Below are 20,371 nucleotides of genomic sequence, written 5' to 3'. Positions count from 1 at the left end.
AAACCATGAAAAAAAATCTCGGTGACCTCCTATATGGAACTATCTTTAATTTGTTCAGGAGGAGACAAGATGATTATAAGAAAAGGCGATGTATAGGAGTTATTATTACACCCGCATCTATGGGTCGACATGTTTCAGCCTCGTCTGGGGTCCGTGGCTTTCTTCAGGACCAAGGATCCATAATCTCTATCTAGTTATTATATACCAACTTTACATACAACAGGCATGCACACAAAATACTCAATGGTAATTGTTTTTGTGTTCTTTCAGATGTAAAGGTGCTTCATCAGTGTGTCTTTTTGGAAGTTCTGTAGCAACATATAAACAACAAAACAGTAAATAAAATGATAGCACATGGAAAGGTGCACCAGCAAATAGTAGAAGTCCAATACATTTACAATGTATATATTCCAAATATGTTCTTTACTGTGATTCTTCTGTGATCAAATAAATAAAATCCAGCCAACGCGTGTCATTCCAACTACTTCTGGAACTCCATCTGGGCTTAAAGTAATAGCATGCAAATGCATTCATAGATATCAAGATAGTAACAGTCCGTCCAAAAAATAATAATCAATTCTAGTACGATGTAGGTGAAGTTGATATAACACAGCTTGAACCGATAGGATTAATATGTCATTGCTCGATACAGTGATAAGTATCGCTACCTCTCACAAGCAGTGAAGAAGCAGGGTAATAACAGTAAATAAAATTATACACAGAAACACTGGACTAATGGGAGTTGGAGTCCTGCATATCTATTCCTTAGACCACCCAAATAAAAAAAGAGATTGGTGTTACTCATTTGTGCCTGTTCACGTGATACGCGGGACTCGTGGGAGTTGAGTCCTGCATGTCTATTCCTATTCCATTTCGATAAAGAAAGGTAGGTGTTACCCATGTGTTTCTGTATTGTCTGCCTAGTTATTTCGACACTTTTTAGACAATCTAAAGAAGGACAGACAATTGGGTCTATGTGCTTGCAAGTAGTTCCATGTCATGAACATAATGAGTCGGATGAGGATCATTGCCATCCCCAATGGACAGTAATATAATAATTTACTGCGCATGTACAGGCTTGTGGTGTTCCCTTCTCCTTTTAAGTGCTAGATTAGAAATGTAATTTATCCATATGACAAACTATTATACAATATGTATAATGATTTACCTGGCAATAATAAGAAAAGTGTGTTTGTGTTATTTGCAGCCTAGGAATATCGTTGTATAGTCCCTCTAAGTGTGTCCTTAGGCAATATACCCAAAGTTGCTCCTTGTTAAGCAACGTTTGCAGCATATTTCCCCTATGGGGTGCAGTTACCTTCTCCAGCACTACCCGTCTGATCTTATCTTTACTGTGTCTGGTCTCCAGAAAGTGGGTCCTCATTTTTGTAGCACCCTTTAAACACCTGATGTTACTCCTGTGTTCATTAATTCTGATACAGACTTTACGAGAAGTCATACCCACATACCAAAGGTCACAAGGTCAGGTAATCATGTACACCACATTCTCTGTGTTACAGTTGGTATGGGATTTAATGATCCAATCTAACAGAAACATGGCTTACGGAATCCTCTGCCCCATACATGGATCTACTGGGGCCCCCTCATTATAACATTGTGAGATTAGACAGACACAAAAAAAGACAAGAGGCGGTATAGCCTGCATACACCGATCTGATATGGAGGTCAGCCAATTACAATCAGACCCTCTCGAATCCTGTGAATACCTCGGTCTTGGTATAAGAACTGCAGATAATCAAAGGAGCAACTTGCATGCGCTTTACCATCCACCAGGAAATAATGCTACTTTCATAGACCGGTTAATGGAGATCATCACGGCTTACTCTAACAGTCACACTAATAACATATTCCTAGGCGACTTTAATTTACACTGGGACGACAATAATGACAAACCGGTCAAAGCACTTAAAGACTTTTTAACGGATCTAAACCTTACTCAAGCCTGCACACAGCCGACACACTCGAAAGGGGCAACCTTAGACTGGGTAATCTCGAGAATCAAGGATATTACAATCCACTCAATTTTTCCTTGCGATTGGTCAAATCACCATGCCATAACCTTTCTGATACCCACCATAAAAAAGACCACGCAACCTGTCAAACTTAAAAAGTGTACTCGGGACACCAAAGACCCTAATATTGAGCTACTAGTAGCAAGATGTGAGAAGGATCTAAATCCGCCTAACAACATGCTGAACGTTAACAAACTCACTGATCACTACACTACATCAATGACGAATATAATCAACTCCACCATGCCACTAAAGCTGAAAAGAGTCTCCGAGAATGATAAAAATCCATGGTTTAATGGGACACTGAATGAAGATAGGCGGAAACTGAGACATGAAGAAAGAAAATGAAGACGGCACCCTTCATCTCCCCCAGCTGAAAACTCTCAGAAAAATAAGAAACGAGTACAACAAAAGGGTCCTCCATTCCAAAAAGGAATTTTTTAGATCGGAACTGGATAACGCCAAAAACAGACCACGGCAACTCTTCGAGATGTTAAAGCAACAGTCCAATGAGTTGGTCATATCTGCCCAAGAAACTACTAAAACCCAACTGAGCTGCGAGGAATTCTCAACATTCTTCACTGACAAGGCCAACACGCTAGAAAGAGAGCTCAGGATGGCAGCCGACAACCTCTCTAGCCAACTACCACAACTGAACAATGTTGCCATGACAAACGATCATGATAGGTCAAAAAACAATGCACAATGGGCAACCTTCAAGTTATATGACCAGAATACCATTGCCAAAACTCTCTCGGATATCAAACCTAATAACCACTACAATGACCCCCTCCCCTCTAAATGCCTAAAAAGAATCAACCATATCGTTGTCCCAGTATGGACAAAAATAATCAATGCCTCACTATCTCAAGAGATCCTACCAGAATGCCTAAAAACAGGTCAAGTCCTCCCATCATCAAAAAACCTACAACGGACCTGGCAGAGCCAAATAACTTTCACCCAGTAACCAATATTCCATTACTTGCCAAACTAATTGAGAAATGTGTGCAAAATCAACTGAGCAATCACATCGCTAATTTCAAGCTGCTGGGCGACTGCCAATCGGGATTTAGACCAGGCCACAGTACGGAAACAGCAATCTTACATATAGTGGATGATGTGCTACAGGCCCTAGATCACAATCAAACATGTCTACTAGTCCTCCTTGACCTGTTGTCTGCATTTGATATGGTAAATCATGAAAAATTGCTAGCCATGCTTCAAGACAGGATGGGACTATCTGAAAATGTTCTGAAATAGTTTGAATCCTTCCTTTAGAACAGAACACAAATATTCCTGGTCAACCAGACGCTATCCCCATCATGCCCAAATTCGATAGTAGTCCCTCAAGGATCAACACTATCTCCATCACTATTCAATCTATTTTTCGAACCCCTTACAGAAATTCTCAGAGACGCAAACATTTCCTATCACATGTATGCAGATGACACTCAGATCTACATCAAGATCGCGTCACTGGAAGACATCAAGATAATGAATGAGGCCTTTAAAATGTCATTACAATGGTTATCTAGCTATCATCTGAAACTAAATGCACAAAAAACTGGAATTCCTATTATTTTCACCACCAAAGAACACCACAGATGTGAAGGAATGGACCAACCTGATCACAGCGCTAAACTGCACCCCTACTCTAGTTGAATCACGCTTGATAAGAACCTAGACATGAAAGCCCACATCAAATCAATGGCAAAAAGTGCCCGGTTTCACCTGAACTATATTAGAAGAGTGAAACCACTCATTACTACGGCAGGCCTCGAATTGGCCGTCCAGTTCTTAGATATTTCAAGGATTGAATATAGCAGATCAACCAAAAATTTCCACAGCACCACTAAAAGCATGTCTCAATGTGGCCGCAAGACTCATTACTGGGTCTAGAAAATACAACCATATCTCCCCACACCTGAAAGCATTAAACTGGTTACCATACGAAGCCAGAATTCAACTCAAGCTGGCATGTAATACCCACAAAGCGCTCTACTACAAAACACCAAGGTACTTAGCCCAGAAAATTGAGCTATCAGGGGGAAGCAGACCAGCCAGGAGTGCCAGAGACCTGTTGCTGAAACCACCCATGTTTCGGAAGAAGAAAACTTATGACAGAGCTTTCTCCGGAGCAGCCCCCAGAATCTGGAACTCACTCCCTCCAAACATTAGAAAACTTCCAAACACAGCAACATTCAAGAGGGAAGCGAAGATCTTCCTAATGAGCAAGTTCCTTCCTTAGGTAAGACTGTTCATCATTACCATCGTGAGTAATAGCCAAACGTCGCATAGTCCGGTCAGATATGGATACATCCTGCACAGATTAACCACACAACCACACCAAAACTGACCAAAGACTGTTGCCAGCCTGAGCCGATATAGGTGTCACCTATACAGACCACCTATACAGACCAACAGCGAATGTAAAGATAAAATCACCAGTTAAGCTGAAAAAACTTCTTTATTTTTACAGTACTACTCTGGAATTGTTTTGATGTAGAACTTATGGAAATGACACATCGGAACCATTTGTATAGGAATACTGTTACACCTGGTACACTAAACAGTTCCTAAAAATGTTATTGTTGAAACTGCTAAGAAAGACATGTACCTGAATCTTATATATATTAATGCTACTAAAACCGCTGTACTCTAAACTGTACCTCATGTAACTGTGAAGCGCTCTGATACCCATGGGTCACGTTTGCGCTACATAAAACTCTATAAATAAATAAATCCAATGGCAGCCGGTCACAATGTCAATTTCCTTGTATATTATAGTGAATTTACAAACTGATCATCTCCCGCAGGGGTAATGGCCAGTAACTGGGGTGGACTAAGTAGTCTCTAATGCTTGTGACCTTTTTAAAGGAGAATAAAGGAGGGTCCAAGTCATAAACTGTGTTACATAGGATTTTCCAGTTCTTTAGAATGATCTTTTCGACTTTATTGGAGAAAGTAGAAAAGGTAGTTACTCATGCAACTCTGTCCATTGTAGGTTTTGGAATGGTTTCCAGTAGTGCATCCGTTCTGGTACTGCATGCGTGTTTTCTTGCTTTCTTAAGGATTCTTTGGGGGTATAGTATATTTGCAGGTTTGTTAGTTAAGGTCTCCGCCTGTTTATTAAAGGGTGACAGTTCCAAGCATTTGCCTCTGATTCAAATGGGAGGTTCGCTCTTAAAGCCTGTGAATGGAAACTGTCAAAATGTAATAGACCATTCTTATCTGTTGGTTTTTCATATACTTTAGTGATGAACTGGTTGTCCCTTATTTTAGTAGTGAGATCAAGGAATGTGACGTTATTACAGCCAATAGTATGAGTGAATCGAAGGAATGGATCAATGGTTTTTACCCATGTAGTGAATTCAAGGGCATAGGTTTAATTTCCCTTTCAAATGATGAGGAGATTGTCTGTATATATGCCAAAATATGATTTGGTCTTTAAATGATTTGTAGGATAATAGATATAGCCTCTCTAAAACTTGGTGTACATATAGGCAGGCCAGACTGGGGCGAATGTACCACCCATAGAAGTCCCCTGTATTTGATGGTAGATAGTGTCATTATACTCAGAAAAGTTCTCTGTTAGGGTAACTCTTGCACATTCAGTTATGAATTCAATAAGGGTTATACGGTCTATCGCTGTTAGCCTAGGTATAGCCTCTGTCACCTCTAATGTGCGCTCTTGAGAGATGCCGGTGTAGAGAGCTTCAACATCCATAGTAAAGAGAAAGAGAAGTGTGTTGGTACTGTCAATGTTTAGGTGTTTCAAGAAGGACCAAAACATCTTTAGTGTCCTTATGATGGCATTTTAGTGACCAGTCGTCAGAGGAGCCAATTACAAAACTGTCAGAGTGGCTCCATTATGGAGCCGAGCCCAGACACTATTGTCTTATTTTTAGGAGAAAGTAAAATTGGGCTTAGCGAGGTTCTTTTGCAATCAAGAATTCAGCCTCATATTTTTTTTATCCATCCTGAAGCGAATGCCTCTTCCGTCATGTTACTGATTAGGTTCCTCAGTCTGTTAGTGGGATCATTGCTAAGATCTTCATAGCTATTTCTGTCAGACAGGAGACCGATACATTCAGCTTCATATATCTACCTAACCATAACTATGATTGCTCCTCCCTTATTGTCAGGGTTTATTACTATTCCCTGGTTCTCTTTAAAGTGTTTCAAGGCATTGTTTTCTTTCTTTGAGAAATTATCAAAATGTGCTCCTCTCCCAATATCGATAGACTCACTTTCCTGAGTGACTGCCTTCTAAAACGTATGTACCTCCATAAGTATAGATGAGGGTGAAGGTTGAAAAGTAGATTTAGGCCCCAATCCAGTATTTATGTCAGAGTCAGTGCTCATTGCATCTGTGTTGGATCCCAAAAAACCTTTCAAACGGATCTTCCCAAAGAATGCGCTAATTCACTTCTGAACCGTAACATGTCAACCTTTTTGATGAGTACTTCTAGCTCAGTCTTGGTCAGGGTAGATGTACTTAGGTTAACCACTGGGTTGTTTGTTTGCTGGTGCTGGGCTGGTTGTCCCTCCCTATGCTCTGTGTTACTATCAGTGGCTCATCTGTCCGTGGCACCTTAGTTTTGTCTTTTTTGTTCTCCTTTTCCTCTTCCTCTGCTTTTCCCTGAAGAAGGTCATCTCGTTTAGGGGATAGATAACTGTGGTGGAAATTGCTGGTAATGGCTGGGCAAGAACCAAAAGGGTATTTTGGTTGAGGTGTTATATGGGGCAAATATTGTTTGCAATTTCCCTAGTCACTCTCATCGCTGCTACTACTGCGGTCATCTGAACTGAATGACCAGTTCTGTGGTGTATGTCTCGTCTAGTGTTTAATTTTTGTGTCTGAGACTTCTTCGATGTTGTGGTACAATAATCATCTGTTGGATACGGATAAGTAGTCGTGTGGCAGAATTTTTCTAATGTCATTCTTCGGGGCCAGGACTTAATGCTTGATGTACTAAAAATGGATTCAGTAAAAGTCTTTGCAAATGTGCACCGACTTTTGCCGAATCCATTCTGTTTTTGCGAACTGACCTTTGCACTAATAGAACAGTTTGCAACAACCTGATTCATAGTGGCTAACAATATGACCTACCTCATTGAAATTCATGAGGTAGGCCGCAATATTTCACCCATTATGAATCACAGCCATCACAGGGATGGTGACCTGCAGGGGTCAGCAGACTGCCATGTCTGTGATTGCGTTTCAATAAATAATTTTTTTTTTTAAAACTGTTTGCCTTAAAGGAAAACGGGAGGTGTTTAAAAAGAAAAAAAAAAAGCAGCGCTCAATTAACAATTTTTAAGAGTAGGCACTATTACTCTTTAAAAATGTTTGTGTCAACATTTACAAAGTAAAAGGAGTCTCTTTCCCATTTGCAAATGCTTTATCACTACCTTTCGGTAGTTTGTAAAACCTTAATATCTTGCAACTAGATTTCGGTTGCAAAACTTTAATGCATTCTACTGGGAATAGACATTTGGAACGGTCACCCTAAGCATGCCTTTTTCAATACCGATTCGGTATGTAGTAGCAAATCCAAATTGTAATTTATAATGTGTCACCGAATTGCAATTTGGGTTGCTTTCAGACCAAAAGGTATTCAAGTTCACAAATGACCAGAGTTTGTGAATTGGACCTTTTGAAAATGCAAAAAAGGCTTTCGTACATCTTTCCCCAAATGTTCATCATCAGGTTTTGATTCACAGAATAAGAGGGAAATTCAAGAAAGGAAGGAGGTTGACGAGGAACAGAAATATAAGGGAAAAGTGACAAGGGTAAAAACGGGGATGAAACAGAATCTGCAAGTAAGAGAGGAAGAGTCAAGTGTATTTTGTATTTACAATGGTAAAGTCGGATTTTAATTTACAATTTTGAAAATGGCACTTTTAGAAAGTTTGTTGAATGTAAAAAAGTGTTGGATGGAATGCTTGAATTATTCTCAGACATTGGTATTCTTTGGGGCTGCATCCCAACCTATCGTGCAAATCGTGACACCTCAGTTTGGACTTGATGATTTGCAAATCAGTCTCAATCCTGCTGCAATGGGAACAGTCCAGCCCGCACTTGCAGGCCAGGTCCTTCCTGAAGCAACCCAGGAAGGTTTTGCCCTTACTATGGTGATATGCTTGGTGAAATGAGGGACTGGGATACAGCACAAGTGATTGCCAGTGGCTGAGATTAATTCAAGCATTCTATCCATCACCTTGTAGTTGTTGCAAATGATGCCCTGCGTGTGACAGGTATGCCCAGATGTGGGTCTGTGCTCACTGTGCCTGTAAAGCCAAGCTATACCTGACTGATGAGCCCTAATCAGGGTGAAACCAGTCGCTGGTTGCTTGTGTTCGAGTTCAGGGGGGGACCTGGTCAGGCAGTTTTGGCTGGACAATTACTTGTTGGAGCAGGGTCAAGACCGATTTGCATATGGTTGGGTCCAAACTGAGGTGGCAATGGCATGGTGGGCATAAAACGATGGGCTGGGATGTGGCCAAGCGATTGCCATTGGCTGAGATTAATCCAAGCATTCCATACATCACCTTGCTGTTGTTGCATTTTTAGAAAGTTGGCATTTTTCTACCCAAACCAACTATGCCTTCCTGCCAATGTCTTTGGTCACAGTTCTGTGAATGGCTCTCCTGTTGGCGGTTGTGCATTGCTTCCAAACATTGAGACAAAACAGGCCTAGTAGTGAGGGGGAGAGGGTCTTTCAGGCAGGATAGCTGGGTGGAATTGTGCCCTGACCTGAATACTCTTCAAAGGACCCTGCCTTCAGCACACACAGAGAAACCTGACAGCAGGCCTTGCCTTTTGTTTGTCACCGTAGACAGTTTGGAGCTCAGACCAAGAGAAAGGGAAGATCTTACCAAAACCACTTTTTGGGGTAGGCCGGGAAATTTCCCCACACAAAGGCTGATACCAGGTATAATAGTGGAACCTTAAGAACCTCTCATCAGAATACTCATAGACCTGTGTTTGATTCAGAAGAATTACCTACTATCTGAAGAAGGAAGATTGGACCTGCTTGCTTTCAACCCAGGCTCTCCAGAGTGGCTCTAAGGGTAAGTTGGCTGACCTCCTGTTTGAGCTACAGGGACACAACAAGTTATAGGGCTTCTGCCAATCTGACCAGCACCTACTTCACCTGCTGGGACCTGCCAGAGCCCTTCTGCAGGAGTGAGTCCTGATCCCTAACTGGCACCCCCCAGGTCCGGGATCTTTGGCTGGCATAAATGTGAACTCCTGAAGAAAAGGTGACAATTTAGAAGTTTTGAGCTCCTCACAACTGCAAAGTAACCTCCTTGTGCTGACAATTGATCACCTGCGATAACACCCAATGTGAAGCTCTAGTGGGACTGGCTCCTTGTGCTGACAGCGACCGTCTGTGACAACCGACATTATATTATAATCTTCCAGTTCCGGGGTGACACCTCTCTGGTCTCCTCATTGTGTCAGACCACATTGGCCAGTTCGTTTAAGATGATTGTCATATGGCGTAAAGGAAGACATAAATAATAGAAAGATTTGGTACTGATCACGTCAGTTGTCAGATCATCTGCTATACATACACTTCCAAACAATGATCCTTTAGCAACAGGCACATGAGTGAGTTCAAGAGGACAGTTTCCCAAAGCAGTAGTTCCCAAACTTTTGTTGCAATAGTTCTTGTAAGCGAGTGAGAACTCTTCTAGTAAGGCACAGTTCGCTTCACATTGATAGTTTATTAAAACTTCTCAGGAGTGTAAGACAAAGCAAAGTAGGAAAAATGCAGGCCTTTAAGGTTAATTTTAATATATGCAGAATTTAAAGTAATGGAAATATACATTTAATAGGGGAAGTCAATATTCTAAAAATCCTTGCAACTTATAAGCACTCTTTTTTACTTGTTGGATTGTAAAGACCACATGTAACTATGACACATTACTGCATTTTCAAAATACTAATGTATACAATTATTTCAAATCATAAGATATTAACATAATTTCAAATGATGTGCATTAGGACATATTTGAAGATTATTATTTGACGGTTTCAGAACATTTGCACGAAATATGACTATGCAGCATCAGTTTTCTTTTCTTATTCGGTGCACAGTTTCACATATGCAGATAAGATTCAGAATGAAGCCCTTCAATATCACACATAAAATCACCTAAATTGTTAGAGTTCATTAACTTTTTACACACAATATTATTTCAATTGGGATGATTAGGAATTTCATAACACGAGTACATCATTTTAGCTTTTTAATACACATTGAAATAACACGTTGAAGCTTGTTAATAAATTATGACCCTATTTTATTCAAATGATTATGGTTTAATCTATGCTACTATTATCTGTATGTTTTACAGTGCAGTAACTAAGTTCTCCTACATTTATTTCTCATGTTTCATTAACATGTGGTTAGTGCACTTTTATTCATAGGTTACTCAAAATGTCTCATAATCGGTTTGTGTATCATGCAAGGGTTCTGACAGCTTTTCAGCTGCATTAGTACTAAGCTACCAGAGCATTAAGCGAAGGTTTATTTAGTGACTTTTGTGGTATTGTATTTATTATTTGAGTGGGACTTAAACTCCTCTTATCTAATAACCTCATTTCTTACACAATGTTGTTACCAATGCCAGCTTCAATTTTCCTAACAGCTTTAATAATATACAAACTGCAAGCCACATGGCAATTAAGGAAAAGATAAAACAGCAAAAAGGTGGATATTTTAAATTACTAGGCAAACGTTAAATGTTTGGATATTCCATCACTTGATGAGCCCATAAGTAGGGCGAAACTGGTCCTGGGCTGCTCGTGTTCTATTTCACTGAGAACCTGGCTTGGTAGTTTAGGCTGGACTGTTTTCATGAGGCACAGGGTCAAGACTGATTTACATATGGCTGGGTCCAAACTGAGGTGGCATGTTTAGCAAAAGAATGATGGGTTGGAGTTCTACCCTGAGCTACGGCCAGTAGTTAGATGAATTGCAAGCAGTCTCTCATCACCTTTTGTGTGTTACATGTACCGCCCTAAGTGGCATGGGTATGCCCATGTGTGGGTTCCATGTTCACTGTGTCTCTGGAAGCAAGTTTTACCCAGCTGATGAACCCATAACTAGGGCAAACCCGGTCCTGGGCTGCTTGTGTTCCAGTTCAGGGAGTACCTGGCTTGGCAGTTCGGGCTGGACTGTTCATATTGTGGAAATGTGGATTTTCCTGATCAGTTATGTCCCCTATCTTGGACCCCAACGGTTCTATATGCATGTTACAAATACATGTATGTTCCCTCCAGTTCCAGTTTCTAAGAACGCAAACATATGTGTGTCTACCGTCGACATGTTCTCTGTCAGATCCGCCATCGATGGGCTGGATATTCGATTCCTAAGTATGAAAGGCCACCGACTTTATATGGCTAAGTTACTCCATTTTTACAGTTCAGGCAAGTAGGCCCGATTCTGTCCTCAAAGCCTTTCCCTGCTCTCTGTCTCTGACAGCTTCAGCTTGAGCTCGCATCTGTATCCATGAACTTTGTCCTACTCCCTGTGCAGCTAACGGTGCCTGCCTCGGCCAGTTTTCGCCTGCCTGCCAAGAAGCTGTATTTCACCTTCGAATTATCTATCTTGCTCTTCAGCCGATGCATTCCTGTCTAGTGATTTAGGTAAACATTTCCTTTAGCTCACAAGCAAAGGACTCAGCCTTTCCGTCCTCCTGCAAGTGATTCATAGCCCTGCTGCCATGGAAAGTTTTCTGCCTCTCGCATCTCATATAGACACTTAGACGTTTGTGCACGCACACAGTCAGTATAGACTAGATTCTGTCCGAGAGTCCTTCCTTGTGGATAACATAGTTCTTTAAACATAGGATGTTAGATATGATTTGGGATTAGGTTGACTTGACCCCCCAGACTTCTCGTCTCCACATGTAGAGCTAAATGTCAAGTCCCTTCACCCCCTAGTTGCACGTCACTCACACGTCATGCTGCTGCGCGCGCATCTATGCCAAGTATTATCTTATAGATCCACCTATGTCTGATAATCCTAACCAATCATGTTTCTTTTATTCCTTATTACGCCTAGTTTCGATTACGTACCTGTTTTGTCACTTTTCTTATCAAATGTTACGCCTTCTACATTCGTTTCATTGTAATGTACTTATTATAAAAATGCATGTCTGTCAATAAAGTATTGTACTTCACTTCCTGAACCCTCGTGGTGACGGAACCTGAAGGCCGCGACTCGAGTCGGCCATTTTGAATGGAATAAAGCCCATTTAGAAAACCTCTTATACCACGGATTCTGCCTCTTGTTATTTTGAGCTATTTTACTTTATCTTAAGATTCCGTATGAAATTCAGTCCGGTAAAGAAGATTTTATTTACCACATAATGGCGCCCGAATAGGGACACTTTCTCATCTCACGCGCCGGCGGTGCGTTGCAGGCCCGGTCTCCTGCCACAACTGGACGGACCATAAACGCGTACCAGCAGGATTTCCTGTAAGCTCCCTCCGGTCAAGCGGGGGCGACTGAGGCTGCGATCAACCCAGACGAGGCGGTGAGAAGTGCGAAGTATCCCGACCAGAGCCTAGCTGAGAGAGCAAGATCCGAGGTATACAGAGGCCCACCAGATATTTCGAAATCCCGATGTCCAGAGGGTCCGCTGTCCGCAGTCATCGAGTCCTGTCCATTCTCTGAGGCCTTCCGTTTCAAGGAGCTACTCGGTGAGTACCATCGCCGGGGAGGCGTGTTGACGCGCACATAGGTTGTGCCGGTCAAGACGGATTTGGGTACACAAATCCGGTCTGCACTGTTTAGCAGTGTATATGTACTGTTTAGCAGTATATCAAGTATTCCGAAGTATGCAGTTATTGTCAAGAATTCAGCGTGGTGATTAGTTAGGCAGACTGTCATCATTGTCGGTCATTGTTAAAATATTTAATGTTCAATATTTAAAGTGTTTAAATGTCTTGCATATTGTGGTATGAATGATTGTTTATTGTTCACTGTTCATTATTGTGTTTTTCGTATTAAGTGAGTTCAAGAGTAAGTATCAGATCAGTTGTCAATATGCCGCTCTTCTCGAAGTTAAGACAGATTACTACCAGAAAAGGGGTGCTTGAAGAAGCAGTTCCTATTCCTCCTAGGGACACTCCAGGGCATTTTATGTACCATAAGCATGGCTTAGATGCCATATTGTTTCTTGATCTATGGGTAGATTATACCAAGGGATTGCCGGAAAGTCAAAGGTGGCCCGTAGCGGGAACCTGGGATGCAGAATGCATCATGAAAGTGGAGGAAGAGTTATGGAAAAGAAAGGTCAGACAGTCACAGAAAGACGCTGTTGAGTTATGGCGTAAAGAATCTCATAGACGAACAGAAAAAGCACGTAGACAAGAAGAGAGGAGTAAAGAAAGTTCAAATAAAGTTCAAGAAAATCTATTAATTAAGGAAGGTATCCGAGTGAAATCAGAACAAGTAAATAGACAAAGAAATGCTCTTATGAATGGTATGTATCCCCTCCTAGCCGAAGGACTACCTAAGGCTGCTCCAGAGATGCCAAAAGACTTGCCACCCCCATTATTTCCAATTAAGGTACATCCAAAAGGGCATCCCAGAACCGCAGAAGATGTTTTTCTTTCCTCATATCTAGACGACGCAGCTCCCGAGTATGCTAACGCCACACCACATAGACCGTCTGGTGTAGGGGTTCAACGTCAGGATCAGGTATCTGTCCCCGTGCAACAGCAAGTCCCGACACAAGCTTCGGCAAGCACATCTGTTTCCGCATCTGTCTCCGCAGTCGACTCTACAGAGGTATCGACACCCATAGTTGCTGTGTCACGTTCAACGAACCCATTCACACCCGACGCCCCAGATGGGGCCACGGGAGGTGCTAGCATTACCTTTACACCACCTAGAATAAATAAACTTGTCTTTCAAGAGTCAGCACATTCACGTACACCTAAATTCGTAAGTGAACGTACGCTTAAGGAACTCCTTGTAAATTGTAGATATGACCCGGTGGTTGGTAAAGAGGACGAAATGGTCCTGGCATCATTACGTATCAGGCGAGCCGCAGAGTATTTAGCAAGGTTACCAGGAATGACTACGCATCTAGATAACATATATCATTTTGTTCAAACAGGACGAGATCCAGGATGTATTAACAGAGCTATGGAATTCCAGAAAGTAGAAATACAGGGGGAACTGTTACGTTTCCTCATAAATTGTGTGATCAGAAATCAAGACCGCCCGGGGGTAGACCCGAATACAATGCTTATTCTTACAAGATGGAGTCAGAATATATCAGAAGGGAGACACGATAAGCAAAATTGTATAATAGCCATGTGCCGAAAAATCCGTAAAGAAATAGAGCGTATTCATGAAGAGAGATTGGGAACAGACGAGTTTGAGCAAGATGAAGTGTCCGAATCAGGGAATTCCGCAAGACAGTCAGAGACCATAGCCTATGTAGGCAGAGGAGGATCCTGTGATAATGCTAGATGTTTTTCTGATCCCATACACTCTGTATGCCCAAATAATAGCAGAACGTATCCGACGCCTGTAATAAATCTGAAGTCTCCTGAACATTCGTTTCAAGCCGCAGATAAAATACTACGAGAACGAAGGGGTTACCACTTCCTCGATTCCATGGATGAGCAAGAATTAGCCAGATCAGCCGTTCACTGGATTGACAGTCCTGAAAAATACGGTGATGAGACCGTAGCACACACGTTTTTTAATCTCAGTACAGATGAACAACGTTTAGCTGGAATCTATATGATTCAGCAACTCCTCATATTATATAAGAGCCAACATGCTGACCCTGGTCCTTTACCTGATATATTAACGGAACTACTCACGAACAGATGGAGAGGTTCTAGTAACAAGCTAATTAAAGAGATATTAGTGTCACGTAAGCAGTATGTCCTTTTTGTAAGTCCGGATTCTCTCTCGCTGCCCCGCAGAGAAAGAGCGCCGTACTATATGGATAGACAAAATCCCCTACGAGAAGTGCACCCAATAAAAGGCGAAGACAATGAGTTTCACCGTGTATTTGTTTACACACCCATATCAAAAATGGAATTATTAGAAATGAAAAAAGTAGTACCTAGTCATGACAAAGACCCAGCGGGTTTCCACCGAGAAATTAAAGACATGTTACTGATGGGAGAGTACACCTTTCCTGATATTATGACGATATTAAAGGTGCTTCTGCCTGCTGGCATTTATGAAAAACTGAAAGAAAAAGAGTGGGAAGTGGGAGACCAAAAGATAGACTGGACAGCATTAGCAGAGGAAGAAAGGGGCCGAACTGCAGGTTCAGGGCTCGGGGATAAAGTTAAACTGTTACCAGGTTTACTAGTACAGGTACTGCCACGTTTATTAACTACAAAAAAGGAAGATTGGGGTGCAATCACAGCCTGCAAACAAAAGCAAGATGAAGACACAAGCGATTATTATGCTCGATTTGAAAAATGTTTTGGTATAAATAGTGGTATAAAAGCAAGTAGTGACTCATATCCACATTTATTTGTGACAAAATTAGTGGAAAATGCATTGCCTCCAGTGAAGAATAGAATATTGAAATTCGAGAGTACCTGGCAAAGTAACACTCCGTCGCAAATGCTACAAATGTTACAGTATCATCACAATAGAATTAGGGATGAACAAGAACACGAGCATAGACGCATGAAGGATACAAAAATGAAAATGCTAGTTTCTCAGACAGTACCAGCAGATGGTCACAAAAAGGGTGTGACACATTCTGGTGATTCTGCAGTTCCTGTAAAGGGAACCTGCAATTACTGTAAACAACTAGGCCATTATGTACACGATTGTCCAGTCCTGAAACGTAATATAGCTACAGGTATTGCAAAGGAGAGACCACGATTAGTTAGACAAGATCAGAATGAACAAGGAGCTATGCAGCATGGACAGTCCATGCCAGTTCAACAACAGTCCATGCCAGCCTCACAGCAACCCATACAGTTTGTGCCAGCTGCACCACCGTTGCCTGCTACTGCCACACAAACCACAACACGACAAATGTATCAGACTGCACAGTATGAATACCCTGAGTATCAGCGTTACGCATGAACCAGCCTAGAGAGGGAAGTTGACTTACCGCTTATCGAGATTCCTGTAGATCAAGAAGGACCTTATGTACATAGTGAATTATTAGGTCAAGATAGAAAATTCTTACTCGATACAGGGGCAAGTCGAACAACCATAAAACGTAGTGAAGTTCCAGGGGCACCCCTCTCAGGCTCTCAAAATGTTTCCCTTGGTTTTTCAGGAAAACCTATTGTTAATGAAGTATCACAGCCTCTACCACTTACGATAGGACCTTTGACACGAACTACAGATTTATTACTTACTAAATCATGCCCAGAAAATCTGTTAGGAATTAAAACTCTGAAAGCACTAGGAGCCATAATATGTTGTTCTCCGGAAGGAGTAAGGTTGTTTTTGCGTGATTTTAAAGGTCACTATGTGTCTAGAGACATGGATCCCCGACTACAGACTTTACCAGTACATCTATGGGCACAAGGCCCTACGGATGTTGGCTGCATGAACATTACACCCTATCGAGTCACACTGAAAGCAGGAGTGGTACTACCACGAATGCGACAATACAAGTTACCGCATGATGCTGTAGTGGCTTTGCTGAAAATCATTGATGAGCTGATTGCCCAGGGAGTAGTTGTAGAAACAGACTCCAATGTATGTAATTCACCGATAATTCCGATTCTTAAACGAACTGATCCTACTGCCCCACCAGTGTACCGATTGGTTATTGATTTGTGTGAACTAAACAAGTGCATTGTACCACAATTCCCTGTGGTCCCTGATATATCATCATTGTTGACAGCAATTGATTCCGAAGCAACATTCTTTACTGTAATCGATCTCAAGAATGCCTTTTTCAGCGTCCCAATAGATCCGGAAAGCCAATACTTGTTCGGATTCAGTTTAAATGGACGCAGCTTTAAATTCTCACGCGCTCCCCAAGGATTCACAGAAAGCCCCAGCATCTACAGCCAAGCACTGAAACGAGAACTTGACAGTATTCACATGCCAGTCAATACTGCACTGCTTCAATATGTCGATGATCTGCTGATCACAGCGAGAAGCGAGCCAGAATGTGAAAAAGCTTCTCTGACAGTTTTACATTTCCTAGCCGACAAGGGGCACAAGGTGTCTCCTTCTAAGCTGCAATTCTGTGTCCAGCGAGTTATTTATCTTGGTCACTCGCTGTCCAAGGAGGGAAGGCAGCTTACACCAGATCGCATCCAGTTAATTGCTAACATGTCAATACCCCAGACACAAAAGGAGGTGCGAGCTTTCATAGGCCTCACTTCATATTGTAGGCAGTGGATCCCTCAGTACGCATTTCTAGCAAAACCACTCATTCAGTTAACCACACAGGAGGCAGCCACATCGACTGTTCTCCCTTGGACTCAGGAACATACACAAGCTTTTGAAAGCCTAAAAGAAGCTTTATGTCAAGCACCTGTTTTAGCAACACCATGTTATAGCAAACATTTTACACTCTTTGTTACAGAACGCGAAGGTACTGCCTTGTCAGTACTCACTCAGGATCAAGCAGGATCACGCAAGCCATGTGCTTATTTTTCCAGTACATTAGATCCCGTAGCTCAGGCTTTGCCTGCATGCCTGAAATCAGTGGCAGCGACAGCTTTAGCAATCAGACAAAGCGATGCCATAGTATTAGGACACCCATTGACAGTACAAGTACCACATGCAGTAGAGGTTCTTGTGAACCGAACACAAACACAACACTTGACCATAGCAAGACTTACCGGTTATGAACTGACATTGTTTCAACCACACATAGAGATCCGACGGTGTAATACATTGAATCCTGCTACACTATTACCTGTAATTGGAACAGACCCACTAGCTCATGATTGTGTTGAAATCATTGAAATAAAGACGAAACCTAGACAAGACTTGACAGACGTTCCATTGTTAGATCCAGACCTGACGTTGTATGTAGACGGATCGTGCATGAGAACAAGTACAGGAGATTTAGTGGCCGCGTATGCAGTCACAACAGACACTAAAGTTATTGAGACAAATTGTATAGATACTTTGTCAGCCCAAGCAGCAGAACTTATTGCTCTAACGCAAGCCTGTATTCAAGCCACAAATAAGAAAGTTAATGTATACACTGACTCACGTTATGCATTCGGAGTTGTACACGACTTCGGCGTGCTGTGGCGAGAGAGAGGTTATTTAACCTCCCATGGTGCCCACATTCAGCACGGACCCCTCATTCATGCTTTGTTAGACGCAATACATCTACCCACTGCTATATCGATTATGAAATGTAAAGCACACACGAAGGTTACTGATACCATTTCTCAAGGCAATGATTTAGCTGACAGAACAGCTAAACAGACTGCTCAGAATCGCACATTAGACATGACAAAGCCAATAGTTCAGACACCAACACAGTGTATGACAATTAAGGATCCCGCACTTGACGTAATTGACATACAGACACATGCCACAGCAGAAGAAATAAAGAAGTGGACTGAACTAGGAGGGATCCAGACAGATCAAGGATGGATGACGAAGGAGAAATCTGTATGGTTTCTCCCCGATTCCATGGTTCAAGCCATTATAGCTACAGTTCACAGTCCAGCACATTTAGGAGAGAAGGCTATGCTAGACAGCATTCAGCACATTTGGTTCAACAAACATTTACGAGCAGCAGCTAAACAAAAAGTTCGTACCTGTATGATATGTTGTCAGTTTAATCCAGGAAAGAGTGTTCCCGTAGAGCAGGGTGGATTTCAGCCTCCTGACCATCCTTTTGAAGTCCTCCAGATGGATTATATTCAGATGGAACGTTGTCGAGGATTCAAATATGTTCTCGTAGTTGTCTGCGCTCTCTCCCGTTGGACAGAGGCGTATCCCGTATCAGATTACACTGCCCCGACTACTGCCAAGCAGCTAGTTCGAGAATTCTTCCCACGGTACGGTTTACCACGTGTTGTATATTCAGATAACGGCCAGCCTTTCTCATCCGAATTAATGAAACATGTCTCACTTTTGTTGGGATATCAGTGGAAATTCCACTGTGTCCGACACCCCGAGGCAGCAGGTCTCGTGGAACGACATAATCAACTTTTAAAAATCAGATTGTCTAAAATATGTCAGGAAAAAGGTGTGGACTGGATAGTAGCTTTACCAGTTGCGCTATTTTACATGAGGATGGTAGCACACTCTCGAACAGGGCTATCACCTTATGAGGTGATCTTTGGTAGACCACCGAATATGTGGGGGACGCCTATACCCCGTAAAATAACTGATGTTGACTGTAATATGCTGACAGATTACCTGGCTTCCTTGATGTCTGCACTACAATCTTGTCGTTCACAGGTAGTCGCAGCTTTTCCCGACAACACCGAGGTGAAACCTCATGATGTAATTCCCGGCGATTATGTTCTCGTCAGGAATTTCGATCGGAAAACCCAACTGGAAGCCAAGGTGGAGGCTTCCTAAGTTGGTCCTGCTGACGACCAGAACAGCTGTGAAGATCGAAGGGAGAAAAGGCTGGGTGCATTCCAGCCATATCAAGAAATTTCATGGACTTCCTCCTGACACAAACAGTACTCCCCGTGTGTCTTCCCCCATTGACTCAAAGCTACCTTTGGCTGAGGCCAGTAGCACCGAACTCTATAAGCAGAACCTCAGGTCCAGATCCAAACTGTCGGACGATTTGATTGTTTAAGTCCTCTCCAAGGTGAAGCGGTTGAATCTGTCCCGACATGTATCCCTTAGGTCTGAATGATGTAGAGTCCAGAATCATAATGAAACGACATGCTTATTGTAAATTACTGTGTAGCCACTGTATTGTGACTTTATTAATTTTGTTTTCCTTGAGTTTTTTAATAGTTACTGCAAGTATATTGTTGCATATGTATTATCCTGTTTCTAAACGTGCTTTCAATATAACTGATGAACATTCTTTTAGTGAATTACCCCCACATGAGTTGTCCTATAGACTTGCGCTGCGCAATAACACATTCATTAGTATGTTACATCATTCCCATCAGACTAGTAATGCCACCAATTGTTGGGTGTGTGGCCGACTCCCTCCCTATCAGAATAACAAAGGAGTTCTGCCTTTCTTTCCACATCCGTTCACACACAATGGCTCCTGTGGAGCATGGTTTAGTTTATTAAATTCCATAGACCCAGACACAGCAGTTTATCAACAACATTGGATATGGGGAAATCTGAATCTAGTTTTATTCAAAGTCTGTCACCCCAATAAGGAGGGTCACCCCAGTAGAACAG

At 42.0% G+C, this 20,371-nt stretch overlaps 1 protein-coding gene across 8 annotated transcripts in view; it reads left to right on the top strand.

Annotated features, from left to right (window-relative positions):
• Positions 1-20,371, top strand: part of DNAJC6 (DnaJ heat shock protein family (Hsp40) member C6) — a 416,470-nt gene that overhangs the window by 249,447 nt on the left and 146,652 nt on the right. The gene's annotated exons all lie outside the window — the stretch shown is intronic.

The sequence above is a fragment of the Triturus cristatus genome, chromosome 4_2, assembly GCF_964204655.1.
Source record: "Triturus cristatus chromosome 4_2, aTriCri1.1, whole genome shotgun sequence".
NCBI lineage: Eukaryota > Metazoa > Chordata > Amphibia > Caudata > Salamandridae > Triturus > Triturus cristatus.
Note: the sequence above shows the minus strand (reverse complement) of the source record. Positions and strands in the feature narration are given on the sequence as shown.